The 12,596-nt window shown below is 39.7% G+C and overlaps 1 long non-coding RNA gene across 1 annotated transcript in view; it reads left to right on the forward strand.

Annotated features, from left to right (window-relative positions):
* The first annotated feature begins 4,039 nt into the window (after window positions 1-4,039).
* Window positions 4,040-12,596, forward strand: part of LOC127654096 (uncharacterized) — a 45,544-nt gene continuing 36,987 nt past the window's right edge. Inside the window, exons 1-2 of the long non-coding RNA XR_007971896.1 lie at window positions 4,040-4,125; window positions 7,614-7,745. This is a non-coding gene — a long non-coding RNA (uncharacterized LOC127654096). The remainder of the gene's footprint in view (window positions 4,126-7,613; window positions 7,746-12,596) is intronic.

Consider the following 12,596-nt stretch of genomic DNA (forward strand, 5'->3'; position numbering starts at 1 on the left):
GGCTATGTCAGAAAAAAAAATGAAAACATTTATAGAAAATGTACCCATTTAAACGTGTTTTTATTATTCAGTTTGGGTAAAAGTATATGGTGTTTTATAAAATAAAAAAAATGGAAGTCTGCTGTAAAGTGGTTAGAACAACGGAATCGGCTAAAATCAGAATTGGCCTAGAAAATTGTAATTGGTGCATCTCTAGTATAAGAGCCTGACACAACACGTTATCTTTGACAGAAACAGTTGAGTTTGGTAGCTCCGTCAGAGAGGATGAGACAGAGAGGAGAGAGATCCAGCTGCAGTCAGGTGACAGAGAGAGTGATGCGTTATCTTTGACAGAAACAGTTGAGTTTGGTAGCTCTGTCAGAGAGGAAGAACAGAGGAGGGGAGAGGAACAGGAGAGGAATAGCAGAGGAGGGGAACAGGAGAGGAAGAGCAGAGGAGGGGAACAGGAGAGGAAGAGCAGAGGAGGGGAGAAGAACAAGAGAGGAAGAGCAGAGGAGGGGAACAGGAGAGGAAGAGCAGAGGAGGAGAACAGGAGAGGAAGAGCAGAGGAGGGGAGAAGAACAAGAGAGGAAGAGCAGAGGAGGGGAACAGGAGAGGAAGAGCAGAGGAGGGGAACAGGAGAGGAAGAGCAGAGGAGGGGAGAAGAACAAGAGAGGAAGAGCAGAGGAGGGGAACAGGAGAGGAAGAGCAGAGGAGGAGAACAGGAGAGGAAGAGCAGAGGAGGGGAGAAGAACAAGAGAGGAAGAGCAGAGGAGGGGAACAGGAGAGGAAGAGCAGAGGTGGGGAACAGGAGAGGAAGAGCAGAGGAGGGGAGAAGAACAAGAGAGGAAGAGGAGAGGAGGGGAACAGGAGAGGAAGAGCAGAGGAGGGAACAGGAGAGGAAGAGCAGAGGAGAGGAACAGGAGAGGAAGAGCAGAGGAGGGGAACAGGAGAGGAAGAGCAGAGGAGGGGAGAAGAACAAGAGAGGAAGGGAACAGGAGAGGAAGAGCAGAGGAGGGGAACAGGAGAGGAAGAGGAGAGGAACAGGAGAGGAAGAGCAGAGGAGGGGAACAGGAGAGGAAGAGCAGAGGAGAGGAACAGGAGAGGAAGAGCAGAGGAGGGGAACAGGAGAGGAAGAGCAGAGGAGGGGAAGAGCAGAGGAGGGGAACAGGAGAGGAAGAGCAGAGGAGGGGAAGAGCAGAGGAGGGGAACAGGAGAGGAAGAGCAGAGGAGGGGAAGAGCAGAGGAGGGGAACAGGAGAGGAAGAGCAGAGGAGGGGAACAGGAGAGGAAGAGCAGAGGAGAGGAACAGGAGAGGAAGAGCGGAGGAGGGGAACAGGAGAGGAAGAGCAAGGGAAAAGGAGAGATCTGGGCATGGAGGGGCCCATCTAAGATTATCTTGTCCCGGGCCCAGGCAAGACTGTCAGCTGACCTGATCCTTTCCATTAACGTTACGTTACAATAAGACACGTTTTCATATCAGATACACATTGTGTAAGTAGCTTTACATTTTACTCTATTCTTCTCCCAGTTCACCGGCCACTTACTTTCATGTATTTCGTGAAAAGTTGAGGAATTGACGTGTTGTAAAATAACATGGCGCCGCCCATCGCACATACAGCTCAACTAACTTAACGCGATCGTTATAAAGGCGTTTAAACAACAAAACACATCCACTTGCACATATTTGACAATCGGAATATCAGTGTTTCATGTTATAGCTAATACATTTGTGAATATTTTGTATAAAAAAGGAAAAATGACATAAAAGCAGATCATCATTCATTCAGCGCTGTGTTGTGGTTGCGCTGTGTAACGTGACAAGCGATGATGCGTCACCATGGAAACATTAAAGTGACAGGTTCTAAATAACGGTCACCTAGAATAACTCACGCTGGGGGATCAGTTAGAATATTTTAGAAATAGTGTAAAGTTCAGAACCAGCAGCCATGCCACCAAAAATAAAAAGACTGCTACCAACATCAGGTACAATTTTGGCAAAATTCGGGTTTATTTAAAAAAAAACAAAAAACATCATCAGAGGACAGTCTACTCGTTTCTCTACTCCTGTATTAATAAACATTGAAATCAAAAGAATCAAGTGCAGTGTTAAGCAATTATTTCTCACACACACCACGCCTGCTTATAGGCTCCTTTTTTTTTTTTTTTAAGAGATCCCCACAAAGATGAAATCATAATTCGAACCCTGTGTGTAACTATCTAGAAAATATATGTAAAACCAAAAATGCTTAATGGAAACTGCAGCTGCATTTCTGACACAGGAGATGAGGGGAACCTAGAGACAGTTTATACATTGGAAATTCTTTAGGCAGGGGAACCTTGAAACAGTACCTACATTGTAAATTCTTTAGGCAAAAAACTGATAAGAATGAACCAATGGGAGGTAAAACCAGTAGTCCCACTGCAGCAAAAACAAACCAACGGAATGAGTGAAACTTATCTCTTAGAATATTGGAGATGACCCGGTGGCAAAAATAAGCCAATCAAAAGAGTAAAAACCTGAGAACAAAGGAAGACACCCTGGGTCAAAAATGTAGAAAAGAAGGGAACACAGGAGAAACAGGGTCTTTTTGAGCGGAGCTTACGGGTGAAGCAGACTAGATCCCCAGCTGGCTGAATGATTTTTGTACTTATTCTCTCTTGTTAATAAATACAATTTTTACTTTGAAAACTTGACTTCGTCTCCTCAAAAAAGAACACGACAACCTCCATGTGTGTTTTTTGTGATCCGATCACAAAATATTTTAGACCGTGTTTAGACCTGTAATTAGTGCTGGCTACATGTGATTGGATCACCAAAATGCGTTTATACCAGGTGTAAACGCCGTCATTGTTTGTGTGTTATTAGTTTAGGCAGACTGTTTTTGTCTTCTGTTGTGATAATATTTTATGACCAATTTATGCAGAAATCCAGGTAAACATAGTTTTCCTGCAACTATTGTATTTTGAGTTTTGAATAATGGTCTTCAGCATGGGATGCTATAGCATATAGTGTGCTGATGTTCCCATTGCTGGTTTGTCCACCAGCCAGACCAGTACTAACCAGTCTAAACCAGCCTGGAAGTAGAAACTGAACAACAACCTTACACAATGATTCAGTGATACCTCAAGTAATCATAGCTCCAAAAAAACAGCACTTATCAGCATGCAAGTGTTGAAAACACAATGTGCTTTTAGCAGCCTCTAAATTAGGTGTAATTTTGAACCGTCTGCTCTGAAGCACCAAGCACCAGATGAGTAGCTCAGGAGGGCTCTCACGTGGTCTATGTGGCACCCTTTTTCTGTCATTAGAGGATGACAAAACAATCCTCAGCTCTCATAGGACATAAAGAGTAGAAAACCACTGAGCAAACATATGACATAACATGAGTCTCAGTAAACTGGGCTTCAGTTTGGCTCAATGAATCATTTGAAGGACTGAAGCAATGGATCAGTGAATAAATGGACAGCCCAGTGAAAGCTATATATGTACAGTACGGTAGGATCTGTTAGCCAAAACTAAATCCAACTAAATTTTAAAGTCTTAAATTAATTTTCCATGTGGGATTGCATCTACCCAATATACGTTTACATTCACCAACTTTCTTTGTGTCCTACCTCCGAAGAATTAAATGATACACCTTAGCAAAAACAGCAGATGTGGTAGCAGAATTCGGTAACTCAAGAACAATCTTGTCTGAAACAAGAGCTTAATGCTTGCTATTTTGTCTTAAGAGTTGAGGAACTCACCTGGTAAGTTTGTATGAAGCCTGTGGACTCAAAAACCAATCACTAAATATTTGTGGGAAAGTAAAAGAGCTTGGTTTTGTTCCAGTAAATTTGTAGACCCATCTCTCCTTCCCTGCGGGTCTCCAGGCAAACATGTGGCTATTCTGAGAGGTAGTGCCAGAAATACACACCAATCAACTATTAGCATGTATGTATGTGCATGTGAATGTATGTGTATCTGATTTAGGGAACGAGCCACTGTGAAATTTGCTAGGCAACAGACACTTGGTTTTAAGCGTGATAATCCACTGGAAAATACATGCTGTGTGTGTGTGAGTGTTTGCTTGGCTAGGTCGGGTCTTTACAGCTGGGCTGAATGCCAACAAAAAAATTCATACAGGTTTGGGACAACATTTGGGTGAGTAAATAATGACAGAATTTTCATTTAGGCTGAATAATCACTTTGTTTTGAAAATAGCACTGAATAAAACAATCTGTTTTTCCCCTATCAGGTGATCTTTGAATATCAAAGTTTTATATTATTTATGCACAGACTAAATAGTATCTACTGTGTAAAATCCATACACCTGTTATTTTGGCTGTGATGAGAAATTTTCAATAAACTTCCCGCAAACTATTTATTATTTACTGTTCAAACTAGTTTCCACAGCAGCTGCAGTATGTATCCTTGATGTGTTTAACAGGAAGAGAGGATTTAGAACTACTGTACCTATTTTTAGTTTTCCAGGATCAAAATCAAATGTGTGTTCAATATCAGCTACATTCACAAACTGTATGAAAATATTGTGCTGTGGGGTAGTTGAAACTACATGTCAAGTGTCCTCATAAACTCATAAAGTGATGTTTGTTTTTTAATGTAAAGAATGCAGAAGGTTTTCTGTGAGGCTTAGGTTCAGGGACAGGGTTAGGTTTAGGGGATAGAATATATAGTTTGTACATTATGGCAATGGGGAGCCCTCGTAAACCACAAATACCAACGTGTGTGTGTGTGTGTGTGTGTGTGTGTGTTTGTTTGTTTGAAAGAAGAGCTTTAAAGCATTTATCTTTGCAAGATATGTTTTTTTACTTATTATTATAAATTATAGAAAATGAACTAATATAATGTAGTATTACCTTATAAACTTAAACTTATTTTCTTCTAAATTGTTTGTATGTGTGTTTGTGTGTGTGTGTGTAAATGTGTACTAACACACATGTATTATTAATTGTAAAAATATATATTTTTTTAAAAACATGGAACAAATTGTGGTAAATATAAATTAACTGGTTTTATTTAAGTCAAAAATATTATTAAATATGGCTGTCTACTTGAATTAAGTTGCACCAACAACAAATAATTTGAAGTTTAGAAATAGCTCCTTAATGTCCGTACAGTGTTAAACAAACTTTAAGGGTAAGATGATGTAGAAATAGCTCCTTCAGGTAACAATTGCAGGCTACCACTTTTTACAGTATAGGTTTGAATCTGCACAAGTGGCACAACTTTCTCAAGATTTGTTTTTGCTACTTCCATAACAATTGACCCTATGTGCCAACCTGATATCTGCTGTATTCATGTTTCTGAAAGAACACAAAATAATTTTCCACATTGTACTAAGCAGATTTCATTTTACTGTCTCTCATGAAATTATTCTGGCCTGACTCATCTCTGGCCTTGTTAAAACTTCATCCAAACAGTACACTGACATGAATGAGACTGCAATGCCAACTTGTAAGACTGAACAAAATGTTTAATGGAGGACACAGATGGTTACATATTCACATCTATGATGAATTGCTGACATTAACCTTCACAATAACAGCACATATCCATATGAACACCCATGCAAGCACATGTCTGTTTTGCAGGTGCACAACAGTGCAGGTGCATGATGATTAAAATGACTGTATTTGACAGATGTATGTGTTTTGCCATCTTGTGTTATTATCAAAGAAATGAGCAGGGAATCAAATGCTATTATGCAACCCATGCATGCAAAATTACACACAAATGAAAAATCAGGCAATAGAGGTTAGTAAAATCTGAGCCATTTTTGCACCATTTATTCTACCTCTCTGATTTTTAGGTGTGAGCTTTATGTACATAACCACCAGTCATTAGGTGAGAGACGGAGCGCTCATCAGCAACAAAAGCTGTCCTCTGCATTTATGAAAAGTTTTGAAAAGAAGTAATTTCAAAATAGTTTGAAGAGTATAGAAAACAGACATAAACATGTTAAAGGTGCAGTCAGTGATCTTGGTCTTATATTGACACCCAGTTGTGTGAATGCTAAAGCTATCCTTTTTGTTTACCATTGTAGAAATGCACTTTGCAGTCAGACTTGTTTGATTTTGTCGTCATGGCAACAAAGTTTGATTGAATATAAGCAAAAATTGGATATAACTTCACACAGAAAAATGTTGTTAGGAAGCGATTATGTACAGTCAGCTGGTTGTTATCTCACATTAAACCCCGACAGGGTGATCAGGACCACGACATGAAGCAGAGGTGTCCTGATCACCCTGTCGGGGTTTATTTTGCGATAACAACCAGCTGGATGTACATTATTCTGCTTATTACACAGCTGTTAACCAGACAAATAAATATATGGACATAAAATATAAATTTATGTAATTTGAGAAGAACGAAATCACAGAACAGCTGAAATCAACCTCTGATTTGCATCGGGGTTCTGTTAGTGTTAATATTGTAAAAATGATCGTCCTCATTATTCAGCCTATTACAAGACTACTTGCCAAATAAATAAAGAAATGCACATGAAACATTGATTTGAGTTTAAATTATTTTATTAGCTTACTTGTAGAGATCACACAGTGATCTGAGAAGCAGGAGAGATGGCTCGCAGAACCTGGATGAGCGGTCTGATTCATCTTAATCCCTGGATGTGCAGATGTTCCAGAGCAATATCTGACCGCTGGGTGGCACCGTTGACCAATCAGAATCTATTATTCCAGAGAGCCATGTAATAAGTGATTTTATCACATTAAAATCATGTTATCTTGCATATTGTTTACATCTTGTGGCTATACTTTTAAAATAGTGTTTTAAACATACTTTTTATGTTTATGGATTGGCACCATTTTTTATTTATTTATTTATTTTAAGAAAAGGAGTGAAGAGTAATATTATTTTTTTGTGGTAATCAACAATATGCCACAAATGCTGTCTACTGAGCTAAACTATGACTGAATTTTCTCTGCTGATGTACGTGAGACCGCTCAGCTGTTAAGCCAAGAGTCAAAAGTTATTAGTCAGTTTTAACCCCACCCCTTCCCTCCCAAAAGCCTGTTCTCTACCCCAAACTACTGTGGAGACAGGCCCACTGGCTTGAATTTAAAAATTTCAAGATGCCTAATTTTGGGGTTGTGCTCGAGGCATTTCACGGCTAAATGTTTCCAGAGGTGACCACTTCTATATGAAAGACAAGTCAGATTTGAAAAAGTGGCTTGTGTATATTAATATTATTTAATGCAGACAGTTTTTGGAGGAAACTTGGTATGTACTGTATAACACAAGTAAGCACTGAATTATTTATATTTAGTATATATTTATTGTGATTAAAAAGGTGAAATATTGTGATCATTTTCTCACTTGTTTCTCATTAATCTGCATTGGACTTGCACAACGACTCCAATCTTGCCATAAGCAAAGGTTGCAATGTGCTATGTGTGTTTGTGGGCTGGTTATGTATTAATATTGTTAGTTAGATCATTGCTTGGTTGTCAAGAAAGTGGAAAAGCGGGTTGGTATATAGATCGGGTCTCAGTTTCGGTAACTGTCTATTTGGCTCTGACATGAGAGGCACAGTGGAAAGGGGTGTGTGTGTGTGTGTGCATGCGTGTGTGCTGCAATGTAAACTAAAGCCTATTTTCTTTTTTTTAAAGGGACGAGCCATTCGACATCCCACCCCCACTACCTGTTTCAGTAGGAAATACATCAAAACAACAAATAGAACTTCGCTTGTCAAGGCATGTCATTGTGTCTTTAAGGGGAATCATTTGGAGTCTTCATCTCATGTAAGTGAACTTTACTTTAAACATTTTTTTATTTTTTAAGTATTATTCATTTTTAGGGGTAAAACATTTTTAAAATGATGGGGAAAAAATACTCAGTGAACATTTTCATGCCCAATTCCCAATGTGCTTTTAAGTCCTCGTGGACACGTAGTCATTTGCCTTAATCCGGGTGGCAGAGTACGAATCCCAGCTGCCTCCTCCACATCTTATCACATGGCTTGTTGAGCGTGTTGTCACAGAGACATAGGGCGTGTGGAGGCTTCACGACATCCACCACGCACCTCACCGAGAACAAACCACATTATAGTGACCACGAGGAGGTTACCCCATGTGACTCTACCCTCCCTAGCAACTGGGCCAATTTGGTTGCTAAGGAGACCTGGCTGGAGTCACTCAGCACACACTGGGATACGAACTAGCCAACTAGCGAACCCTAGGGGTGGTAGCCAGCGTCTTTACCACTGAGCTACCCAGGCCCCCACTCAGTGCACTTTTAAGGATTTTAATAAAATATTACATTCCATCAATATAATGGACAGGACAAACAGAGAAAAACTCAAGTGCTGTGCTGTAATTCAAGTTGCAAGACCAATATCATAGTCAAACAAGGGCCAAAAGGGGCATTTTAACGTTAGATTAAAACCTAAAAACAGCAAGCCAAAAATAGTTATCAAGAACAGAGATCAGTATATGTGAACACTTAGAACGAGACTCAGAAGCAGAAAGGAGAAACAAAACACAGTGAAGGACACTGCACACTGAACCATGTGCTGAGAAAAGCAAATGACATGTGTGCACTATAAAGATTAACAAGGTAGAGAAGTGGTCTTGAGCTGCAGATCATGAATGGAGCTGAATTTCACCCCATTACAGCCACTTGAATGGGGGATGACTCAGAGTTCCCTTGTTTTAAGGCCAATGCTCACACAAGAGCTTATTTGTTATGGGCCTACTGAGGAATCACCTCACTTCTCATAATGGGCCGGTTGATGAACTTTGTCTATGATGTGAAAACACATAATATCTGTAAATAAAAATCAGGCTTGTCATACTATGTGTGCAATAAAAAAGATTGTAATAATGTAGTGCATTATGCTGGATTGTAATATCCTTACATGTTTCTAGCACCTTGTGTTGCTTTTTATTAAGAACTTGATCCTCCTAAACTAAAAGTTGTTTCATTATGGTACATATATTTGTCCCACCAAAGGACTTTTATAACTAGTGTTGATTGTGGAAAAGAGGAGATGATCACAGTATTGCTGACATCCTGTGGGTACTCTCTCTAATCACAGGGTATGCCCTGGTTTGTCCTTGCATTCCAGTAAGATTAATCATGACTCATGAGCCTCTTACCCCTCACATGGCCAGAACTTTATCTAAACAGCAAAATATCTGGTCCACACTGCAGATTTACAAGTTTAGAAATATTATAATAACTTCTAATATAAGTAGTTACAATGTAAGTGTAACAGTTGGAGCCAGTAACTATTTTCATTTTCAACAAACATATGATAGTTTTTCTGCCATAAATTATACAAGAGTTGGTTTATGTTACTATATGATGCAATAAAGTAATAAAACGCTCAGGTGTGCTTATGCATAAACATTAAATGAGCACCAGTGTGTAATAGCCTTTAGCCCGTTAGCTGCTCTGAGCGCCAGGGCAGATCATGCTCTTCCCTCCGTACATTGAGTATTCCTCTCAAAACTGTGTGGAACTTCTAACAGATACATTAATTTATCCAAAGCATCATATGTTAGCTTAGATCCATCGCAAAAAGCAGTGAGAAAATTTTATTTGTGGTCCGATTGGTCATGCATACACAGCAGTATCGGGAGACATTGTGCCTCCAGGCAGCTTGGATGTCTGGATCACTCCAAATGATCACATTGTTGATGCCAAACTGAGAAAGGCCAGCCCATGTAACCATGGAAACCTCACAGTATTGCCTACATGACCTGCCAGTTAAACCATTACTAGAGACCTATTGGCCGGACTGATCCAGGCAAATAGCAATGTGCATTTGGTAGTACCACAGTGTGTCTAATCAGTGTTGAATGAGGCTATGCTCCTCTTCACTTTAAACATCCACTCACTAACTCCTAACAGCGCTTCGTGGGAATCCCTGCCACCATTTTGGAAGTCCGTTCCACTTTGTTAGGTGAGCGAGGGGAGTTTCTGTTGATAAACCCTCAACCCCTCGATTTAGACCACGGGAGCGAGCCTATTCTGATGTACCCTTCAGGCAGCCCCATATCCCACAATGCAACTCGATAGTGATGTGACAGCAGATTGCACTTTATAAACCCCACAAAGCCCTTATGTATGATTGAAGTGAAGTGAAGTTAAGCAGTTTAGAAAAGTTATATTGAGATTTAATAGTGCAATACTTGTAGCTACATTAAACTGTTTATCACACAGTTATAGCCTATGTGTTCATTGATTTGTTAAAATTTTAATTTGTGTAAATCTTGAGTAATCCTTTCTAACAATTCATTCTAATGAAAAACAAAATTAAACATATGAGATTCGCGCAAAAAAAGCTGTGACGTACATCCGAGTCCATGATACAGAGTGAAGTGTGCAAAGGGTAGGGGATACACATTTTAAATGTAATGCAGACTGAGAGCTCTTGGTGTGAATCACAAATCAAGGTGAGGGTGGGCTCAAAATATGCTATTTTCCACAGAATAAGGGAGACATCAATTTTGATACTAATTCATTTTTATGCTATCAATATTTGATTGAAATTACACATTTTTAATTACATGATAACATAAAAATAGAGGATCAGTCAGGTTTTTTTTCTCCATATTTTACCCCCTATTTTCGATGTTTTGGATAAAATAGTTAAGCCAATTTTCATCAGTGGACCCTCACAATGAAATATATGCCGTTTTTCTTAAATCATTGGATCAGATCGTAAGCAGAGAACATGAAACATAAGTACTGTCGCTCACATGCCGCATGCTTTAAAAATGCACTCTTTTGACATTTTAAAATGTTTTGTAATGTTCTAATTCCAGAAGATGAAAGATGAGTTTTTAAGCTTTAATTTGATATCAAGTTTGTGAGCATTGATGAAGTGTTTGATATAAAATAAAGAATTTGTTTTATAGCCACACTCAAACAGCCCACTTGCCAGTGGCAGTTAACGGGTTTAAAATGGGCATGTAAGACAGCCTCTGTAATACCCTCATTTTCACCTTCAGTCACCAAATTTGGTACATATATAGTTCACATCAAGCCATAATTAATGTCATTAGCTCTGCCCAACATTAATTCTGCCATATTGGATTTTTGTAATATTGCAGTCTCTGAACTTTTAAATACTCCTCTTAGGGGATTCATGAGACTGTCACCACATTATGCCAAGACATTGAAGATGTTAAATTGTGAACATATTTTTGATATACACTCACCTAAAGGATTATTAGGAACACCATACTAATACTGTGTTTGACCCCATTTCGCCTTCAGAACTGCCTTAATTCTACGTGGCATTGATTCAACAAGGTGCTGAAAGCATTCTTTAGAAATGTTGGCCCATATTGATAGGATAGCGTCTTGCAGTTGATGGAGATTTGTGAGATGCACATCCAGGGCACGAAGCTCCCGTTCCACCACATCCCAAAGATGCTCTATTGGGTTGAGATCTGGTGACTGTGGGGGCCATTTTAGTACAGTGAACTCATTGTCATGTTCAAGAAACCAATTTGAAATGATTCGAGCTTTGTGACATGGTGCATTATCCTGCTGGAAGTAGCCATCAGAGGATGGGTACATGGTGGCCATAAAGGGATGGACATGGTTAGAAACAATGCTCAGGTAGGCCGTGGCATTTAAACGATGCCCAATTGGCACTAAGGGGCCTAAAGTGTGCCAAGAAAACATCCCCCACACCATTACACCACCACCACCAGCCTGCACAGTGGTAACAAGGCATGATGGATCCATGTTCTCATTCTGTTTATGCCAAATTCTGACTCTACCATCTGAATGTCTCAACAGAAATCGAGACTCATCAGACCAGGCAACATTTTTCCAGTCTTCAACTGTCCAATTTTGGTGAGCTCTTGCAAATTGTAGCCTCTTTTTCCTATTTGTAGTGGAGATGAGCGGTACCCGGTGGGGTCTTCTGCAGTTGTAGTCCATCCGCCTCAAGGTTGTGCGTGTTGTGGCTTCACAAATGCTTTGCTGCATACCTCGGTTGTAACGAGTGTTTATTTCAGGCAAAGTTGCTCTTCTATCAGCTTGAATCAGTCGGCCCATTCTCCTCTGACCTCTAGCATCAACAAGGCATTTTCGCCCACAGGACTGCCGCATACTGGATGTTTTTCCCTTTTCACACCATTCTTTGTAAACCCTAGAAATGGTTGTGCGTGAAAATCCCAGTAACTGAGCAGATTGCGAAATACTCAGACCGGCCCAACAACCATGCCACGCTCAAAATTGCTTAAATCACCTTTCTTTCCCATTCTGACATTCAGTTTGGAGTTCAGGAGATTGTCTTGACCAGGACCACAGCCCTAAATGCATTGAAGCAACTGTCATGTGATTGGTTGATTAGATAATTGCATTAATGAGAAATTGAACAGGTGTTCCTAATAATCCTTTAGGTGAGTGTATATCAAACAGTGTTGTCATGGCTAGGCATTAAATTAATGTCGAAAAATTTGGAAACAAGAAGTGTCTGATATCTTCTGTGTGCAATGTGTGTTATAGATCAAAATTGAGATGTATGTTTAGTCTTGGTGGCTAATCACATGGCTGTGACTATTTTGCGTCATGGTTATAGCACCACCACTTGGCAGCAGGAAGTGTGTTTCTTACAACAGACTAAAATA

This window comes from Xyrauchen texanus, chromosome 13 (assembly GCF_025860055.1).
Source record: "Xyrauchen texanus isolate HMW12.3.18 chromosome 13, RBS_HiC_50CHRs, whole genome shotgun sequence".
In the NCBI taxonomy this organism is placed as follows: Eukaryota; Metazoa; Chordata; class Actinopteri; order Cypriniformes; family Catostomidae; genus Xyrauchen; species Xyrauchen texanus.